At 42.4% G+C, this 22,235-nt stretch overlaps 1 protein-coding gene and 1 pseudogene across 26 annotated transcripts in view; one reads left to right on the top strand and one right to left on the bottom strand.

Annotated features, from left to right (window-relative positions):
- LOC132900999 (uncharacterized) overlaps positions 1 to 2,579 on the top strand; it is a 28,363-nt pseudogene extending 25,784 nt beyond the window's left edge.
- Positions 1 to 22,235, bottom strand: part of LOC132900331 (NACHT, LRR and PYD domains-containing protein 12-like) — a 664,923-nt gene that overhangs the window by 182,189 nt on the left and 460,499 nt on the right. The gene's annotated exons all lie outside the window — the stretch shown is intronic.

Genomic DNA, 22,235 nt, shown 5'->3' with positions numbered 1-22,235 from the left:
ATAATAATTATGAGTGCGTTATTCAGGGTTAGTGTTTTTAGCGTGATTAAGGAGCATTAGCAGAAATGTGAGTTGGTATTTATGGCGGTATTTGTTCCCCGTATGAGTTACAGGTTACAGTCCGGAGATGAATAAAGTGTTGTGTTCATTCAACCTGCCTGACTGTAAAGCTGATGAGTTTGCGCTGTGTGAGCAGTTCGATCAGCCTGATCAAAATAAACGCTGGCGTGAAGGTGTCATAAAGTCCAGCTTTAACTACCTGTTACTTGACCCCAGGTAAAATATCCAAGTCTACTCGAACCCAAAACTACAACCCCAAATCAGAGTTGGGACGGTGTGGAAAATACAAATAGAAAAAAAAAGAAAAGCAGTGATTTTCTAAATTTACTTTGGCTTGTACTTCATTGCAGACAGAATAAACCCGAGATATTTCATGTTTTGTTGGCCAGGTTCATTTCATTAGTTAATATCCATCCATTCCTGCGTTTCAGACCTGCAACACATTCCAAAAAATGTTGTTACAGGGCAATTTAGGGTGAGTAATGAGGTAAAACAGTTAAATAATGATGTGATTTGAAACAGGTGATTTATAATCATGATTTGGTCCAAAATCCAAAAGATGGGACGAGGATCTCCCAGTTGATCAAAAAATGTGTGAGAAAATTATTGAAATGTTTAAAAACAATGTTTCTCAAAGAAAGATAGGAAGGGATTTGGATATTTCACCCTCTACTAAAATATCATTAAACCATTCAAGCAATCTGGAGGAATTTTGGTGTGTAAAGGGCTCAAGCCTAATCTGAACCCCCGTGATCTCCGATCCCTCACTGCATCAGGAACCGTCATTCATCTACAGCTGATAGAACCACATGGGCTCGGGATTACTTTGGAAAACCTTTATCAAGCTACAATACGGAGTTACATCCACAAACACCAGTTAAAACTTTACTGTGCTAAAAGGAAGCCTTATGTTAACTGTGTCCAGAAGTGCCGTCGACTTCTCTGGGCTCGGGATGGACCATCACACAGTGGGAACGGTTACTGTGGTCAGATGAATCAGTATTCCAGGTTTTTTTTTTTTAGAAGAAATGGACGCAGTGTGCTCTGAAGATGAAAAAGGACCATCCGGACCAAAAGGACCATCCGGACTTGGAGTCTTCAGTCCATAAACAGCTTTAAGTGTCGGGAGAAGGAACGGGAACATTATACACATTATAAAGTGGGAAATGATTTACTGTAACTTTCAAAATTGAAAAATGTTCATTTTGAAAAAAAAACAATTAATGAGGTAAAACATCAAATGTGCTTTTGTATTGATTTGAGTGTGATACAGGTCAAAGAATATTTACAAATCATTGTTTTTAGTTTTAATTTCAATTTCAACACACCGTCCCAACTTTTTCTGATTTGGGGTTGTAGTCTACACTCGACCAAGTGAAGTCCACTTAATCCTGGGGCAAAGCCACTTGATCCCAGTCTCAGGAAGAAGTTTTTCATTCTCTGTTTATTAATTAAAAAGCTAACACCTTTTTAATAATAACCCAGTGTAAATAATCCTTTGTAATGTGGTTCTGTGTTCAGAGTGTCGAAGAATCTTCCATACCGCAGTCAGTGGATGACTCCCCACGAGTGTTTCCAGACTTTCATCAGCTCCATTTTCTACGTGGGAAAAGGCAAACGCTTTCGACCGTACAGCCACCTGTATGAAGCTCTGGAGTATTTCAAAGGAGACAAATCATCCAAGGTACAATACTCAAGAGATACTAGCTAACTACACTATGGGATAACAATGAAGTTAATCTCAGTAGTGTTAACATTAGCAAAAGAGAGTTAGTTAGCAGATATGGACTTACAATCCTGATGAAAGTGGATCTGAACGGGGAAAAATATGGCAACAACAGAAAAATCATGAGAATGAAATTCTAGAACACCATGGTGTTTTTGTTCCTGGTGTTTTTCAGAAACTCTGCTCGAAGGTGCAGCACATCCTGCAGGTGTGGAACTGTGGTCACGGTGTTATCTCGTTGCATTGCTTCCAGAATGTGATTCCTGTGGAGGCGTACACACGCGAGGCCTGCATGGTGGACGCCATCGGTACGAACTCTGTGCTCATGTGTGATAAACGATAAAAACAGACCATAATATCAGGATCTCTCTCTCTCTCTCTCTCTCTCTCTCTCTGTATAAAATGAATTCGTTACATTTCAATTCATTCCTCTCATCAGGTTTGAAGATGTTGACCAATCAGAAGCGAGGGGATTATTATGGGATGGTCTCCACCTGGCCTGCTAAGAGGCAGCGTGAGCTCGGGATTCACCTGCTGTACAGATCCATGCAGATTTTCCTGGCTGAGGGAGAGAGACAGCTCCGGCCGGCTGATATCAGGCGATGATGTCACGCTGTCTGTACGACACTGAGCGTTAGAGAGTCCTTTGGGTTAAATCAGTCAGATCCGAAATCCTGAGCGCACCACGGTTGATTTTACTCCATTAGTCATCAAACACTGTACCTGTTTCTGTACTCGTGCCCTACCCGTACTCCCTATTCCCATTATGTTGACACTTAATCTAAGCCGTGCATCGTGGAATCTACTCAGGGGTTACAAAAGTTTAATTTGCAAATTATGTTCCAGTATGATTTCAGACATGCTGACGAAAGACAAAAGTAGTGCACTATATAATCACTAAGTCCATAAAGTGGATTCTGATTGGCTGAAATAAGTGCAAACACTAACACGCCTGGGCTGTGTCTCAAATACTGCACTTTACACACTTAGTTCAATACGAGATCATATAATTAAATAATAACCATCCTGTCTCGAGCTGTTACAGTAAACTAATCAACGACTGGGTGGTGTGATGAAACAGTTACCATCCAGAAGCTGATTTTCCTGTCACACCATGTCCTAAAGATATTAAAAAAACCACTTTTTTTTAAACCCATATTGTTTTATTTAATGTTCTGTGAAATAAGTTAGTTCCCAGTTCGATTATAAACAGTCGCTCCCTCACCAGCCTCTTTTCTCTCTAACATTTAGTAAGACAAAAAAACAAAAAATGCAGTTTGTTACCAAGAAACCACAAAGAATTGTAAAATTGTAATCCTGAAACAGTCGGAAAACTTGAACTTTACCTCTGACTGTTAAAAAGCGCTGACACTAGAGACTCCTTCCAGAAATGTGAAAAAATAAAACTCTCCTCACAGAAAACTTCATATTAGTGATTTGAGCACGTTAACATAAACCTGTGAGTTGCAGCTGCGCTACTGTCAGAGCTGCAAGTTATCGACAATTTAATCAGCACCTTCTGACCAATCAGAGTCCAGAATCCAGCAGCGACATGCTGTACCAGTGCTTCATGACTGATGGAATAAAATTAGTCATTTTATAGCGCACTCTGTAGCATTATATTTCAATTAGCGTATCGTTAAACCCACAACAATCCGGTTACAGCTCAAGAAACCCTAAAAAATACTGAGAGTTCCAAAAATCATGATCACATTGGAACAGGCCACTGAAGTTAACAATAGGGTAAAAAAAAAAAAGCATTAATATTGTTTACCAAGACCTAGCAAGGACACTTTATTTTTGGAGGAAAATGTCTTAAAATTGTGTTACTGTGCTACTGTTTTATGACTAATGAAATATTAATGCTAATGTAAATGATTAATAATGAAGTTTTGAGAGATGATCTGATAACTGGAGAAAAGGAACCTGCTGTATGGTGTAAAAAAAAAACAACAAGTTTTATGTCAATAATCTGAACCATCATTGGGAAAAACACAATGAAATAAGGACTATTCATTAAACACACACACAGCTGTAGAACTCTTGGTCCTGTAGTCATTTCAGTATAGTCATAGTGTTAGAAACTGATAGAAGGATATTTACACCACAGGGGTTTTGACTTTTTTTTTTTGCTCAAAATGTGAAGACAAACCTAGATCAAGTAAATAAAGTCAAACCAAATTTAGTATCATCGGCTTCTTGAATGGTGATTGGGAGAAACTGCTGCTCTTCTTCTCTGTGCTCTCACGGAAGGCGGTCGCATTTCTCTGCTCTCCTCTCCTCCTTTTTTTCCTGCTTGTGCTCTTTGTTTCGTCTCATCTGCCTATACTTTTTTTTTTGAGAGACTCTCTCCGCATTGAATTTCTAAACTAAAAAAGCATGGATTTGATAAACTGGTCTCCTAATGAAATTGACACAGTTTCTGGGTTCGGGGGAACCCACCTGTCCTGCCGGAATGTCTGTGGAGGACATTGAAGATATCTACCTATTCAGAACCATGATTACCAGACTTTTGCTAATTAGATTAGGCATTTTCCTGGTATATCGAGGAAATCAGACAACGGTGACAGCTGTTCAAAGCCCCACAAAGCTGCCCGATATGATTGAAGCGGTGGGCAAAGCTGTCGGCACTCAGACTGTGGCTATAGAACTTGAACCACAACATGGTTGTCATCTGGAGACACTTTCGGCTTTGCAAGGAATAAGTATTTCGTAGACCAAATGGAATTGGATTGAACAGATATGGACGAGTTGTGTGGACGTGTAAAGACTGCATCTGTTCGAAAGACCAAACAATCTCTATCTTATCAACATTCGGCTCCCTGAACAGCGCCGGCGTCGATCAAGGCCGTTGCTGGGGCAACATTTCCCCCAGAAGGTCACTGCTGGGAGACACGCTAGCATTCTTCGCATTCCTTCCCCAATTTCCGCGGTTGCCATTTTTCACCCCCAGTGTGACAAGTGAGTGCGTGACCAGTGCTGCTTGCATGGCTGCAGGAGCGGACGGCTGCTTGCTTGCACTGGGTTACCTCTACCTCCTCCCCTCCCCTCCCTTCCCCTCCTACCCCCTTACCCCTGATTGCCCCTCCTTCCCCCCTTTCCCCCCTCAAGTCCCATGTTTTAAAGTGTACTTGTGTTATTGTGTGCTTGTGTGGAGGTTTTTAAGTGCTCCCACACTGTACTCCTGATAGAAGCATAGTGGGGGGGGGGGGGGGGGGGGGGCATTCTTTTTTTTCCTCATCTTTCCTCATGTTACTACTGTGTTTCTTTTTTCTTTTATCCCTGTCTTCCTGTCCTGTTCCCCCTCTGTAAGGACAGGTTGATGGTCAATTTCACTGGCAACAGTGACAATAAAGGGTTCATTCATTCTTATGCCTTTTTCACAATTTTTATTACACATTATTACATTCAAATAAACCTTTACAGACAAATTTACATTATGAAATTCAATTTGAAAAAGTAAAAGTTATTTACAAACTGAATTCTCATATCACTCTGGGTGGGTTTTTATAAATGTTGTGTGATATAGTGTTAATTCTTTTGTACTCTTGGTTTTGTTTCATCGAACCTTAATAGTTGATTATTCATGTGAATGGACAAATATTCAGTATTTGTGTTTGGGTTTTTGCAGTGATGTCAATCAAAACTGTGAGGAACGTCTTAACATTTAATGAGCCCGTGACATTATTTCACTCACCAAGTAGGAGTTAGCAACTTTTTTAACCCATGTTCATTGATGTACTCTTGTGAAAGGCATGTCTGTTTTGTGCAAATTGTATTATACAATACTTTTACTGTTCTGCATAAAACTACCGGTACTTTGTGTTTCCTTTTCCTCCTAGCTTATCTTGATAAATCACTTTATTAAAACTTCAGTTTAGACGTAAACACACAAACACAAGCAATATGACTCTGGTGTCAGTTTTTCCCCCATGTTTTATGTTTGCTTCACACACAGTGATATCATATTATATAGTGGGTTTACTTACAGAGAACTACAATCTCTTAAGTGTAAAATCCATGTCTGTAATTTTTAAATAAGCTACATGATTGATTATTCAGACTAATCACTAACCGTATGAAGGAATACTTTGTTATACACTGATCAGCCATAACATGGAACCCACTGAGAGGTGAAGTGAATAATGTTGATTATCTCATTACAATGGCACCTCTTAAGGGGTGTGGTCTATTAGACAGTGTAGTAATTTGTAGACCATTCATGGAAGACTTGGACACCATCATGTCTTTAGCCAGCAGGCATATTTACTGATTTGAACTTTACCGGACACCATACAGGTTCATAACCCGCCTCTGGTACGGAACGCCCAGAGGACCATAACACACCACATCTCCCCTTCCCCAAAGTAGTGATAAAATCATAACCAAAAAGACATGGACTACCTAACTAAAAGGCATATAGTCTGACACTTAAAACATGACGACTAAAAAAAAACAATAACCTTTCAAGCCCTTTTCAATTATTCTATCTTACTGTACATAGTCTTTAAGCCACGCTGGTGCCTTCACCTCCCTCCTTGGATGAGCCCTTTCCACCTTCTCTCCCTCCCTCTCTTCTGGCCCTGCTGCCTGTTCTGTGTCCCCCACAGTCTGTGTAGGGGTTTGTATATCCGGTAAGGGTTTGAGGTGTGCCTTGTTTCTCCTCACCTCTTCTGAATCGGTCTCCACCACATAGGAACGAGGAGTGTCTGCTTCTTTCAGCACTGTAGCAGGCTCCTGGGTGTTGGTAATCCAGACCCGCTGACCTGCTTTTAGCTCTGGTCTGACCCCTGCTCTATGTCTTTTGTTATAGGCCAGTGTCTGTGCCTGTTTCAACTGTTTGTCCTTGTCTGCAAATTTCTTTTGGTTTGGCCATTGTGGTTTAAGTTGACCAGGTGAGACCGGCAAGGGTGAGCGCAGCCTTCTGCCCATTAGGAGTTCAGCGGGTGAAGGGCCTTGATGCAGCAGTGTGACCCGGTATGCCAACAGGGCTTTGTACGGGTCTGTGTTCTTCTTCAAGAGGCTTTTGACTGTTTTAACAGCCCTCTCTGCCTCCCCGTTGCTCTGGGCGAAGTATGGGCTGCTGGTGACATGTCTGAAGTCATAGTCTGTGGCAAAAGAGGAGAAAGAGCTAGAAGAAAACTGAGGTCCATTATCTGTTATCAGTATTTCAGGCACCCCATGTCTAGCAAAAATAGATTTCAGGCCCTTAATTACCCCTGCTGATGTAGTTATAGGTGTCTTCATTATTTCAATATATCGTGAATAGTAGTCTACTACCAGTAAATACGAATCATTTTGCCAGTAAAACATATCTGCCCCAACTTTCTGCCAAGGCCGCTTAGGCAGCTCTGATGGCATCATTGGCTCTGGGTGTAGGTGTTGATGTTTAGCACATATCTCACACTGGGCCACAACTTTTGTGATTTGAGCACTCAGGCCTAACCACCACACAGACTGCTGAGCCCTCAACCTGCATTTGGATATCCCCATATGTCCCTCGTGTAGTCGGGCAAGCATTTCATTTTGCAATGTCTCTGGTATGACAATACGTTGTCCTTTCTTCAAAAGATCACCATTCGTGTGTAACTCACCTTGGTGGACCCAATAAGGCTTCAGTTGCTGGGGCAGTTCCTCTTGTTGTGGCCAACCTCTTTTGCACTGTAGGATCAGCTGACTGCAGATGACGTCCTGCTGCTGATGTTCAGCTATATGTTGGAGTTTGGACTGAGATGCAGGTAAGTGATCACGTACTGTGTTAATGAAAACCTGTACTTCCCCTTCCATCTGTGTTTCTTCCGCTGTCAGTGGACACCTTATCGGAGCCCTGGACAGTGCGTCTGCTGTGATGAGGGCCTTTCCAGGTACATGTACTATGTTGTATGTAAACCTAAGCAATCGAAGGCGGAATTGCTGAAACCTGGGAGGTAAGTCATCCAGTGGTTTTGTCCCTAACAGTGCGAGGAGGGGTTTATGGTCGGTTTCTATTGTGAACTGTAGTCCGATGAGATATGAACTCAGCCTCTCACAGGCCCAGGTGACGGCCAATGCCTCCTTTTCAACCTGGGCATAGCGTTGCTCTGTTCCAGAAAGGCTCTGGGAAATGTAGGCAACTGGACACCACTGCATGTTTTCCTGTCTCTGCATTAAGACTGCCCCAAGGCCAAAGGATGATGCATCCGCCAACACCTTTGTCTTGGCCTGTGGTCTGTATTGAGCCAAGACCGTTGGTGATGCCAGCTCATTCTTGAGCTTGTCAAAAGTCGTCTGCTGCATATGACTCCAGGTTCAATCATTGTCCTTTACTAGCAGATCTCTGAGCAGTTTGGTAGAATCTGCAAATTGAGGAATGAATTTTGCAACATATGTCACCATCCCCAAAAAACGCCTAACATCTGCTGTGTTCTGTGGGACAGGCATGTCTGTAATGGCTCTGATTTTCTCAGGGTCAGGTTCAATGCCTGCTGCACTGACTTTATGTCCCACAAAAAGAACCTCAGACTGTGCAAAGGTACATTTCTCATTAAGTGTTAGTCCTGCCTCTTGAAGTCGTGTCAGCACAGCTGTGAGCCGCTCATCATGCTCTGCTTTATTCTCTCCACATACAAGGACATCATCTGCATGGCATATAACACCTCCAAGACCGGCTAAGAGCTGGGACATGCGTCTTTGAAAATGTTCTGGCCCAGAGTTTATCCCAAAGGGTAGCACATTGAAACAGAAATGGCCAAAGGGAGTAATAAATGTTGTTAGTTCCCTACTTTCTTGTGCTAATGGTATCTGCCAAAAACCACTACGTGCATCCAGTCTTGTGAAAAATCGTGCACCATTCAACTGTGCTAATGACTGGTCCACTGAAGGCAAGATGTGCCTTTCTCTGCACACACTTTCATTGAGCTTGGTGAGGTCAACACAAAGTCTAATTTTTCCACTGGGTTTTGGGACTACTACTATCCCCGCACACCACTCCGTGGGTTTCTCAATCCTGGAGATGACCCCCATTTCCTCCATTCTTTTCAGTTCTTCTTTGACCTTTTCAGTTAAGGGTATTGGCACACGGCGAGGAGTTGTAAGGGCATAGGGGACAGCATCTTCTCTCAGGCGGATATGGTAATCACCTTCCAGTCTCCCTAATCCAGTAAACACCTTTGGGAATTTATTTTTGAATGTCTTCTCTGGGTCGCCATTCTCATCCAGTGTGTCGATTTCCTCCATTCGCTCCACAAGCCATAGTGCTGTAAGTGCTGGTAAGCCCAGCAGTGGCCTGGCCAAGTTATCAATGACAAATACTGGCTGAGTGGAATTTTTGTCCTTACTTTCAAGGCTGCACTGAATCTGCCCTACCACAGCCAGCCTGGTATTATTTGGGCCATACAGTTTTTTTGGGGTGTGCAGTAGAGGGCCGTCTCTTCTGTAGCTATACAGTCTGGTAGGAATAGCGGTCACTGCTGCCCCTGTATCTAGTTTAAACGAAACTACTGCCCCATTCAATTTGACATCTGAGTACCAGCCAGTGCTGTCTGACTTCACCTCACCTAGGAACAGGCTGTCCTGACCTAGTTCCTCTTCCTCTGCCATCTTGTGTACAGGCTGCTTAGACTTGCAGACAGCTGCAAAGTGTCCTCGTTTGTGACATTTCCTGCATTCAGCCTCTTTGGCAGGACAGTCTTTCCAATTGTGTGACGGAGACCTCCCACATTTATGACAGACAGACGATGTTGCATACCTGTTCTGTTTAGGTCTCTGTTGTGCACTACCCTCTTTCTTACGTGCAAGCGAAAGCGCATGCATCTCTTCACTAGGCTCACTACTGGGTGCTGGGCCACTCGCACCACGCAGCAACAACTGTTGTTGTTTCACAGTTTCACTCTGTCTGACATGGTTTACAGCTTTAGTCAGGGTCAGCTCTGCATCCATCTGCGATTTCTCGGAGAGTCTGACGTCTCTTATGCCGACAACTATGCGATCACGTACCAGTTCATCTCTGAGAGCCCCAAACTTGCAATAATCCACCTGTTTGTGAACCGCGGTGATAAAGCTCTTGGCTGTTTCTCCAGGCTCTTGTTTACGCATGTTAAACTTCGCCCTTTTGAAAATTATATTGTGTTCTCCAATGAAATGTTTGTTAAAGCACTCTTTAACTTTTGTGTAGATTAACTTTTCCCCCTCCGTTAGCTCTGACGCATTCAAGATATCCTCTGATTCATCTCCCATAGAATATATCAATGTATTCACTTGAAAAGCCTCTTCCCTTTTATCCAACCCCGATGCAACCCTGTACCTCTCGAATCGTCGGATCCATTTGGGCCAGTTTTGAATATCTCTGCAGTCAAACTTTTCTGGCGGGCTTATGCGAAACACCTCTCCAACGTTGCTAGCTGCTGCGGAGCCTCCCGTGCGTTCTCCCTCCGTGTTGGACATTGCGAATACGACTTGCTGATTAATCTTCTCTGTGGCGTTGTTTTTGTGATGTTAGTTCACTCACTGGAAATGCAGCATAACGTTGAAGAGTAACCGCTTCTGACACCATGTAGTAATTTGTAGACCATTCATGGAAGACTCGGACACCATCATGTCTTTAGCCGACAGGCATATTTACTGAATTGAACTTTACCGGACACCATACAGGTTCATAACCCGCCTCTGGTACAGAACACCCAGAGGACCATAACACACCACAGACAGCAAGTGAACAGTTAGTTCTCAAAGTTGATGTGATGGAAGCAGGAAAAATGGGCAAGTGTAAGGATCTGTGCCACTTTTTTATGAGGGCCAAATTGTGATGGCTAGATGACTGGGTCAGAGCATCTCCAAATCAGCTGGTTTGTGAGGTGTTCCTGGTTTGCGGTGGTTAGTACCTGTTAGTATGTACCAAAAGTGGTTAAAGGAAGGACAACTGGTGAACTGGCAACAGGGTCATGGGTGCTCAAGGTTCACTGATTCGTGTAGGGAATGAAGGCTAGCCTGTCAGGTCTGATCCCACAGAAGAGCTACTGTAGCATTCCTGAAAAAGTTCATGCTGGCTCTGATAGAAAGATGTCAGAACACACAGTGCATCACAGCTTGCTGTGTATGGGGCTGCGTAGCTGCAGACCGTTCAGAGTGCCCATGCTGACCCCTGTCCACCACTGTTTACCTGGGGAAGAGGATGCTCTATGGGTAGAAGGCAAGCCTATGGAGATGGTGTGATGCGCTGGGCAATGTTCTGCTGGGAAACCTTGGGTCCTGGCATTCATGAGGATGTTACTTTTGCCTCTTTCATAACAAAGACCAGGGTTGAATCTGGGTTATTTGACCAATGTTTAACACTTCTGTAACAGCAAGGATGTGGTCAAGTGTCAGCTGTGAACGGCAAGGAGCTGGGTTGAACCAGCAGGTAACGTGATGAGTTACACCTGTGTCTAATTACTGGCTGTCTATTAATGTGTGTTTCTGTGTGTTTTGCAGATGGCCAGTAACGAGACTGAGCTGTGTTCTCCAACGTGTGTGTGTTATTCACTGAAAGTTTTTTTTTTAATAATTCAAAGTTTTATTATATTTTCATTATTGCAAACAAAAATACAAACAGACAAACATTTTTCCCCTCTTCCCCATATCATATTCTTATTCTTTTTTATATTTGTACAACCCCTTGCAAAAGATATGCAATCACTACTCCTGGAGGATGTTAATTCAGCTGTTTTACTTTGTAGCACACAAAAAAAAATCACAGATATGACACAAAATTATTTAATTTAACAGCTGAACATTCTGGCTTTGTAAAATATACCTCAAAAAATTTTAATTAATTTTTTGTAATTAATGGCACATTTTTTTCAAGATCAAGTAGAAGAAAAAATTATGGAATCACTCAATGATGAGGAAAAAATTATGGAATCATAAATCAAATCAAGTTCAAATCAAGTTTATTTGTACAGCGCTTTTAACAATAAACATTGTCGCAAAGCAGCTTTACAGAATTTGAACGACTTAAAACATGAGCTAATTTTATCCCTAATCTATCCCCAATGAGCAAGCCTGTGGCGACGGTGGCAAGGAAAAACTCCCTCAGACGACATGAGGAAGAAACCTCGAGAGGAACCAGACTCAAAAGGGAACCCATCCTCATTTGGGCAACAACAGACAGCCTGACTATAATATTAACAGTTTTAACAGATATAACCCTCAACTGTCCTCATGGGGCCGTCCTTCACAGGAGTGGGGCGATAAAACTCCGACCAGACACAGGGCACCAGGATGGATCAAGCAGGTCCGAGGGGCAGAAGAGGCCAGCATCTCAATCCCAGGATCAACATGTAACTCAGAGGGACAGATGGGGGGGGGGAGAGAGAGAGAAAGAAAACACGTTGTTAGGTATGCCCTAAAAATGACAAGTATTAAATCTGTGTGGTAGGCTCGCAGAGACGAGAGTCTTTACATCAGGCATAACACACAATGCATGTTAATATGGTAAAAAATATATCATGACCTGCTCTGGCTGGATGCTTGATTGGGTGATGGGAGCACACTCCTCAGCAATGATGAGATGCAGATGGGACCCTTAGGCCTGGCCAAGACAATTCAGTTACATTTCACCGGGTCTGGGACATGCGACAGAATGTCTGACGGCCGATTCCCTGCAGGCTACGATAGCCAGTCGAGGTCCCCACCGTCTCCACCAAAAGATTTCCTCTTGACTCCATGTAACTCAGAGGGACAGATTTGGGGTGGGGGGGAGAGAAAGAAAACACAGGTGGTTAGGTATGCCCAATGTCACCTGAATAAGTAGGAACAGTATACATATTGCACCGAGTACAAGCAGGGACTCCGGCAACTAACTATGACAGCATAACTAAAAGGAGAGAGCCAGAAGGTAACACAGGCATGAGGGAGCCCCGGGACATAAAGCAGCAGCCACTACACCGTCAACAAACTCGAGTGAGCAAGCGAGTGGGGACTGACAGCATCCATACATCCCAGTTTACCAAAACACTCTATGTCTGAGGACCCTCCAGATCTACTCCTTTACCTCATAAACACCATTAACAAAAGGCTTGACTAAACAGATATGTTTTCAGCCTAGACTTAAATGCTGAGACTGTGTCTGATTCCCGAACATTACTTGGAAGGCTGTTCCATAACAGTGGGGCTTTGTAAGAAAAGGCTCTGCCCCCTGATGTAGCCTTCACTATACGAGGTACCAGCAGATAGCCTGCACCTTTTGATCTAAGTAGGCGTGGCGGGTCATAGAGGAGCAGAAGTTCACTCAGGTACTGTGGTGCGAGACCATTTAGTGCTTTAAAGGTCAATAGTAGTATTTTATAATCAATACGAAATTTGATTGGGAGCCAATGCAGTGTGGATAAGACAGGCGTGATGTGGTCATATTTTCTAGTTCTAGTAAGGACTCTTGCTGCGGCATTTTGAACTAACTGGAGCTTGTTTATGCACTTATTGGAACATCCAGACAGTAAGGCATTACAATAATCCAACCTGGAGGTAACGAAAGCATGGACTAGTTTTTCTGCATCATGCAATGACATTAAATTTCTTATCTTTGCAATATTTCTGAGATGAAAGAAAGCTATCCGGGTGATGTTATCAGTGTGAGTTTCGAATGAAAGACTGGGGTCAATAATCACTCCGAGGTCTTTTACTGCTGCACGTGAAGAAACAGAAAGGCCATCCAGAGTTACTGTGTAATCAGAAAACTTACTTCTAGCTGTATGTGGTCCGAGTACAAGTACTTCAGTCTTGTCAGAGTTAAGCAGAAGGAAATTTATAAGCATCCAGTGTCTAATGTCCTTAACACATTCCTCAATTTTATTAAGCTGGTGTCTCTCATCAGGTTTTGCAGAGACATACAACTGTGTGTCATCAGCATAACAGTGGAAACTAATACAATGTTTACGAATAATATCGCCCAGAGGTAACATATATAGAGAAAAAAGCAGTGGACCCAAGACAGAACCTTGTGGAACACCAAACTTTACCTCGGTACGTCTAGAAATATCACCATTTATATCAACATACTGATAACGATCAGTTAGATAAGACCTGAGCCAGGAGAGGGCCATTCCCTTAACTCCCACAACATTTTCTAGTCTATCCAGAAGAATGGAATGATCAATGGTATCAAATGCTGCACTAAGGTCAAGCAACACAAGTAGCGAGACACAGCCCTGATCAGACGCCAACAGTAGGCCGTTTACTACTTTAACCAGTGCTGTCTCTGTGCTATGATGAGGTCTAAATCCTGACTGATACATTTCATGGATGTTATTCCTATGTAAATATGAGCATAACTGCTGTGCCACAGCTTTTTCAAGGATCTTGGAGATAAAGGGGAGGTTTGATATTGGCCGATAATTGGACAGCTGACAGGGATCAAGGTCAGGTTTTTTAATCAGGGGTTTGATAACTGCTAGTTTAAAGGATTTGGGTACATAGCCAATCATAAGAGAAGAATTTATTATTTTTAGAAGCGGTTCAATTACTCCAGGCATTATCTGTTTGAATAGATGTGTCGGTAAGGGATCTAGTACGCAAGTTGAGGCTTTTGATGTAGAGATTAATGAAAGTAATTCAGTTTCTTTTAGGGGAGTAAAACATTCTAACTGATGATCTGATACAGTTATATTGTTAACTACAAGGTCACTTTCATTGTCTAACCTTAAATTAGTAGTTTGAATTTTTTGTCGGATATTCTCAATTTTGTCATTAAAAAAATTCATGAAGTCGTTGCTACTACATACTGCAGGTGTGCATGTGTTGATAGTGGACTTATTCCTGGTTAATTTTGCTACAGTATTAAATAGGAATCTAGGATTATTTTTGTTATCTTCTATTAGGGAGGAGAAATATGTTGATCTCGCAGCACTAAGAGCTTTTCTATACTTTAGGAAGCCTCTCCTTCCAAGCTAATTTGAACACTACCAATTTTGTTTGACGCCATTTACGTTCCAATTTTCGAGTGGTCTGTTTTAATGTGCGAGTGTCATCATTATACCAGGGTGCTAATTTTTTGTCTCTGACCATTTTCCTTTTTAGAGGAGCTACATTATCTAAAGTATGGCGGAATGTTGACTCTAAGCATTCAGTTGCCTGATCGAGTTCTGCAGGGGCTGACAGTGACCCAATCAAAGTTGACAGCTCTGGGAGATCATTTATAAAGCTCTGTGCAGTAGTTGACGTGAAAGTACGTTTAATACAGTAGCGTGGTGAGGTGCATATATTATTACTCAGACATATTTTGAATGAGATGAGACAATGATCTGAGATAACTTCAGACTGTGGAAGTATGACTATATTGTCTACGTTTAATCTGAATGTTAGTATTAGATCAAGGGTGTGACCACCATTATGGGTCGGTCCTATGACATTCTGATTAATCCCGACTGAATCTAAGATGGACACAAACGCTGTTTTTAAAGGGTCTTCTGGGTTATCGAAGTGAATATTAAAATCTCCGACAACTAAAGCTTTGTCTAAGGAAATAACCAAATCTGAGATAAAATCTGCAAATTCAGAAAGAAACTCAGAATATGGCCCCGGGGGCCTGTAAATAATAAGCAATGGAATTAACTGGGTAGACTTATTTTTCGAGGCTACATACATTATATGAGTATGAAGAACTTCAAATGTATTAAATTTATAACCAGGTTTGTGTGTTACACCTAGATAATCGTTATAAATAACCGCGACGCCTCCTCCTCTGCCAGTTAGACGAGGCTGGTGTATATAACTGTATCCAGGAGGACTCGCTTCATTTAATGCTATATATTCATTTGGCTTAATCCATGTTTCTGTTAAACACAGTACATTAAACTCCTGATCAGTAATGAGTTCATTAACCATTAGCGCTTTAGATGTAAGAGATCTAATATTTAATAGCCCCACCTTTAGATCAAAGGTGCTGCCAGCAGCTGTACAGTCAGTCTGATCTAATTTTATATTGATTAGGTTACTGGAACAAACTCTCTGAAAATTTCTACCTTTTTGTTGAGCTCGGGGAACAGACACAGTCTCGATGTAGTGGGCCCTGAGTGACGACTCTGTGCAGCTAGCAGACAGTCGGTTTAGCCTGTTTAGCCTGTAAATAAAAAAAAAATCACAATTAGTACTTTGCTGCACCTCCCCTGGCTTTTATGACAGCTTGAATTCTTTGAGGCGTGTACTTCACTAATGAAAAAGAACATTCTTAATCAGTCAGGTTCCAACTTTCTTGTATAGCAGTTGACAGATCAGCTTTGCAGGATGGAGCCTTGTCATGGACTTTTTTTTTTCCCAATTTCCACCATATATTTTCAATTGGACTGAGATCCAGACTGTTTGCTGGCCATGCCATTGAGTTGATCTGCCTTTCCTGAAGAAAAGTTTTAATGCTCTTTGCTCTGTAGCAAGATGCATTATCATCCTGAAAAATGACTTCATCACCACCAAAAGTACTTTTGATTGATGGAATGAGAAAAGTGTCCAAAATTTCAATGTACACCTGTGCATTTACTGTAGAGGTAATGACTGCCATCTGCCCAGGTCCTTTACCTGACATCCAACCCCATATCATCAATGTCTGTGGAAATTTGCTTGCTTTCTTCAGGCATTCATCTTTATATGTTTCATTGGAACAGCACCAAACAAAAGTTCCAGCATCATCTCCTTGGCCAGTGCAGATTCATGATTCATCACTGAATATAACTTTCATCCAATCACCCACAGTCCACGACTCCTCTTTAACCCCTCTGTAACCTTGTTTTCTTCTGTTTAGGTGTTAATGATGGTTAACGTTTGGCTTTTCTGTATGTAAATCCCATTTCCTTCAGCCGATTTCTTACATTTTGGTCACAAACATTGACTTCTGTTTCTGCCTGTTTGTTTTTCATTTCTTTTCTTGTGCATTGTCTATTTTCAAGGCATCTTGCTTTGAGTTTCCTGTCCTGACGCTTTGATCTACCTGTATGTTTCCCTTTTACAACCTTCCCATTTTGTTTGTACTTGCTCCAAATTTTAGACACGGCTGACTGGAAACACCCAACATCTTTTACCGCACTCCGTGTTGAATTACCTTCTTTAAGGAGTTTTATAATCCTTTCCATTGTTTCAACTGACAGCTCTCTTGTTGGGGCCATGTTTTCTGTCAATCAGCCAGGTGCAACAGCTCATTCAGGTCTACAAGCAGTCTCTTTTAACTGCAGACTAATTTGCACATTTAGGCTTGTGCGGATATTTGTTTTAGAAATGCAAGTTATAGCTTGATTCCATAATTTTTTCCTCATCATTGAGTGATTCCATAATTTTTTCTTCTACTTGATCTTTAAAAAAATGTGCCATTAATTACAACAATTTCATATCATTTTTTTAGGTATATTTTACAAAGCCAGAATGTTCAGCTGTTAAATAAAACAATTTTGTGTCATGTCTGTGATTTGTTTGTTTTTTTGCTACAAAGTAAAACAGCTGAATGAACATCCTCCAAGAGTAGTGATTCCATATTTTTTGCCAGGGGTTGTATATGCAAATACCTAATTTAATTTATCTAGAAGTTTTTCTCTATTTCTATTCTCTGTTTATCTGTAATGATGCTACTGGAATTTTAATTTCCCTGAGGGAACCCTCCCAAAGGGATCAATAAAATTCTATCTAATGTAATAATAAATAAATAAATAAATAAATAAATAAAAACAAGACAGGCAGGTAAGTAGGTAGGCAGGGTAGGCGACTCAACACATCTGTCCACCAAAACTATCCCATTTTTCTTTCATTGTATCATTTTCACAGTTTAATCTCCCCAACATCATCTCGCACGCCACAGTCCCCATCATCTGGGTTTTCCACATATTCAGTGTAGGAGCTTGAGGCTCCCTCCAACGCCTCAGAATAGTCCGTGCACATGCCAGTTTTTAATATTCTAAAAATATATTTGTTTAACTGGGTTACCATAGTTCTGTCTCCGAGGAGACATAATCTTAGTGACCTGGGAAGTTCACAATTTAACCATTTGCTCATATAATCTATAAAGTTTTCCCTTAAGGGGAGGATCTTAGAACATTCCCATAATACATGGATATAAGTGCCACTTTTTTCCCCACACTTCCAGCATAGATCATTATTAAGTAAACCCATTCTGGACTTCTGGTGACGTCGTGATGGGAGCAACAGCCTGATCTTTTAGCTCCTGAGGAGAACTTAAAAAAACCTAGCCAAAATTTATTCATTTACAATACGTATAATTTATACTACTCACAACAAGTAAACATGATGTCTGCTCTTTGAAAGGAAGCAGAAAAGCAACTGGAAAAAGTAAAAGTGGCAAGCAAAACCAAAACGATACAGAACTCAGTAAAGAAGACAACATGGCGGGCGTACTAGAAGAGCTACGGACATTAAGAAGAGAGCATGCAGAGGCATCTAAAGAAACCAGAGAATCATTAGTTAGAGTGGAATCCGCTCTGAGTGAAATTGCTGAAAGAACGTCAAAACTTGAGCGGCGTATGACAGAAGTTGAGCAGAGATTGAGCGACACAGAAGATAAAGCACGACGACACGAGAGAGCCCTTCGCTACCTACTACAACGAGACGCTAACCTCTCAGCTAAATGTGAGGACCTAGAATCCAGAGCAAGATGGAATAACCTCTGAATTTATGGGGTGAAGGAGGGAGAGGAAAAGGACCATATGGTCGGCTTCATAACCAACCTTATTCAAACCTCACTGGCCCTACCAGAAGAACTGAACCTGAACATAGTGAGGGCGCATCGCTCATTGACCATGAAACTGAAAGAGTCAGGCCCACCGAGATCCATTATCGTCAGGTTCCTCGACTACAGAGTCAAAGAAACAGTCATCCAAGAGGCATGGAAAAACAGAGGAGGGGTGACACATGAAGGACAAAAGATATTCTTCGACCAGGACTATACAACAGATATACAGAGGAAGCGGAAACAAGTGAGAGACGTGATAAAACGGCTTAAAGAGAAGAATATAAAAGCACAGTCGCCTTTCCCCACGAAACTGAAAATTCACCTGGAATCGGGATTAAAGACCTTTGCGACCCTCGTGGATGCCTCAACGGTACTGGAAGAAATGGGTATTCATGTTCAAGTTGACCAACGGGAAAAGCTCCAGACGGAACTTTTGCACAATAACTGGGCGCAAGCACCTGCGACAAACAGGGCGAACCTAACTATGACCAGCGCGGACCTGAAGTGCTTTCTGCATGACGAACAATGAGCTAACACGAATAACTGTGAGTCGTAGTAAAAAACCGTATCAGGACATGACGTAGCTGACTGTTTAAAAGATATTCTGGCTAGCAACAGTTTAAAAAAACCTGAGTTAAAGTTCTCCTCATGCTGGGAGTTTCACTTTCGCACCATCTCCTGTAGGCCTAGGCTATCTATCTATCTATCTATTTAAAAAAAAAAAATTTCTCTCTCTTCCCTGGAGAGGCCTTAGCACAGGCAATGTGCATGCCTAATTGCAAAAACACTGTGTGTACATCCCCAGCGAGAATGTCACAACTCTCCGTCCTTGTTGAGACTGATTTTACGTTCTTCAAGTCAGTCGGGTTTTTGGAAGTCAGTTTTGTTGTTCAAAAATTGTGTTTATTTTTCAAGGAATTAGATGTTACCGTACAATATTTCTATGCGGTCATGCATGTCTTACAAATACAGGTACACTTTTGAGAAAATATGTTTTTGATAATCAGCTTAAAGAGGTTTTTATATCCACATGGATAAATTAATTATAACAACTTACAACGTCCATGGACTAAACCATCCAATCAAAAGGAAAAAAATAATCACTCAATTGAAAAAGACGGAATGCTCAGTTGCATTACTACAGGAAACACGTTTAACAGAGATTGAGCATACAAAATTAAGAAGAGAATGGGTGAACTTGGTATACAGTGCTTCAAATGGTAAAAACAGAGGAGTCGCCATCTTAATCAGTAAAACTTTGGCCTTTTGCACCGAGAAAGTAGTGCAGGATAAATCAGGAAGATATGTCATGGTGATTGGGACAGTTGGAGGCATAGAGATATCCATCTTGAATGTATATGCCCCAAACGAATATGATTCAAGCTTCTTCAGGGAAATTGCTAACATCATTGCAGATAACTCAAGGGGTTTACTAATAATTGGAGGAGGTTTTAATGCTGTACAAAATGGGAAGTTGGACAAGACGCCACCAGAAAAAGGGCCGCAGAATATAAAGATGCAGACTTTGAATAATCTGTTCTCTGGATTAGGACTTATAGACCTGTGGAGAGCTAAGAATCCAAAGGGGAAAGATTTTAGTTTTTTCTCCAAGGTTCATAATAGTTACTCAAGGATTGACTTTTTCTGTCTCCCCCAGCAATATATATATATAAATCAGCTGGATAGTACAGTGGTAATGCTCACTGACTACGATGCAGGAGATCGGGGTTCGAATCCCGGTCGGGGCAAAACATCATCCAGTAAGGGTCCTTAGGCAAAACCCCTCATGATATATCAGCCTACCTCAGGAATGAGTGAAAACATAACTGATAGAGTCATACCGGCTCAGACGTCACCCGGGTCAACAAGGTCTGTGTCAGTTGCTAGGGAACCAGGGCAAACTGATGAGAAATGGGCTACTGGAACAAGACATCGATGGACGAGGACAGAAAATACGGATTTGCTGGAATGCTACTATACAAGCAATCCCAGAGAGAGGGGATACATGCAGAGAATGTGGGACCATTGGATACTTCGAAACCCACAATCAAGGCTAACAAAGAAACAGCTATTAGCCCAGTGTTCCAACATCCATAATCGAAATCTGCTATCACAACTAGAGATTAATGAAATACAACAACGATGCTACGGCAAGGGGGAGCCAGGAAGACAGGTCAGCGGGGAGATGTCATCATCCCCACAACCAGAGATTGGGTACCAAGCCCCAACAGCTAACAGCCTCAACACAAGAGCTGCTGACCTGAGAAGGAAGATCGTGACCCAACTGGAAACCTGGAGCCCCCGACAAATACCGAAGCTGAGTTGCCAAGTACCTTCAGAAGATCTACTAGTAGATGTGAATGCTGCTCTGAAGACAAGCTCCACAAGAACCATCACTGAGACCAACAAGCTGATACACAGTACAGCAACAGTAATCATGGAGATGCTTGGACACAAGGTGGGCTCGGGACATAACAAACAGTATCCACCATGGAAGAGATGATTAGAGGCCAAGATAAAGGCAGCAAGGAGAGAAGTTAGCCAGCTAGCTGAACTACAGAAAGGGAACATGGTGAATAAAGGGGCGCCCAGGAAGTACAACTCACTCTCCATACCAGAGGCACTCGAAACTGCCAAACAGCGACTAACAGCTCTGGCCACCCGGTTGAGGAGATACACCAAGGAGGGAGAGGCCAGAAGAATAAACAAGCTGTTCTCCACTGAACCAGCCAAGGTGTACTCTCAATGGCAGGGGAACAACAACCGGTCAGACCCACCAAGAGCTGAGGTTAGTGGACCTCAGACCCAATGGTTAGTGGACCTAAGAGCTGACCACAGCAACCTCCCAGAACAAGAACCAGTAACCATCTCAATGGCAGACGTCCAAGAAAGAGTGTCAAAGATGAAGAGCTGGACAGCACCAGGCCCCGATATGATCCATACATACTGGCTGAAGAAGCTAACTGCAGCACAGATGAACGCCTAGCAGCACAGATGAACCAGCTGCTGAGGGATGGAACCCACCCAGAATGGCTAACCCAAGGCAGGACAGTCCTAATCATGAAGGACCCCCAGAAGGGACCCATCCCATCCAACTACCGGCCAATTACCTGTCTCTGCACAACATGGAAGGCCCTGTCAGGCATCATTGCGGCAAAAATGAGTAAGCATGTGGCTCAATACATGAGCGAGGCACAGAAAGGAATTGGCAGTAACACCAGAGGAGCCAAGCACCAGCTACTGGCCGATAGAACAGTCGCCCGAGACTGTAAGAAGAGACAGACCAACCTGTGCACTGCCTGGATTGACTACAAGAAAGCCTATGACTCAATGCAACACACATGGATACTGGAATGTCTGGAACTGTATAAGATCAACAGGAACCTAAGGACCTTCATACAGAACTCAATGGAAATGTGGAAGACAACCCTAGAGGCCAACTCAAAACCCATTGCCCAAGTCAACATCAAGTGCGGCATATACCAAGGAGATGCGCTATCACCACTGCTGTTCTGCATAGGCCTGAACCCCCTCAGTCAGATCATCACGAAGAGCGGCTACGGGTACCGATTCCGTAGTGGGGCAACAATCAGCCACCTGCTCTACATGGATGACATCAAGCTGTATGCCAGGAATGAGCGAGAAATAGACTCGCTGATCCACACCACCCGGATCTACAGCGATGACATAGGGATGTCATTCGGATTGGACAAGTGTGGCCGGATGGTCTCAAAGAGAGGCAAGATGATCCGGACTGAAGGGATTGACCTA

The sequence above is a fragment of the Neoarius graeffei genome, chromosome 16 (assembly GCF_027579695.1).
Source record: "Neoarius graeffei isolate fNeoGra1 chromosome 16, fNeoGra1.pri, whole genome shotgun sequence".
In the NCBI taxonomy this organism is placed as follows: Eukaryota; Metazoa; Chordata; class Actinopteri; order Siluriformes; family Ariidae; genus Neoarius; species Neoarius graeffei.
This window is presented reverse-complemented; position numbering and strand designations above follow the sequence as displayed.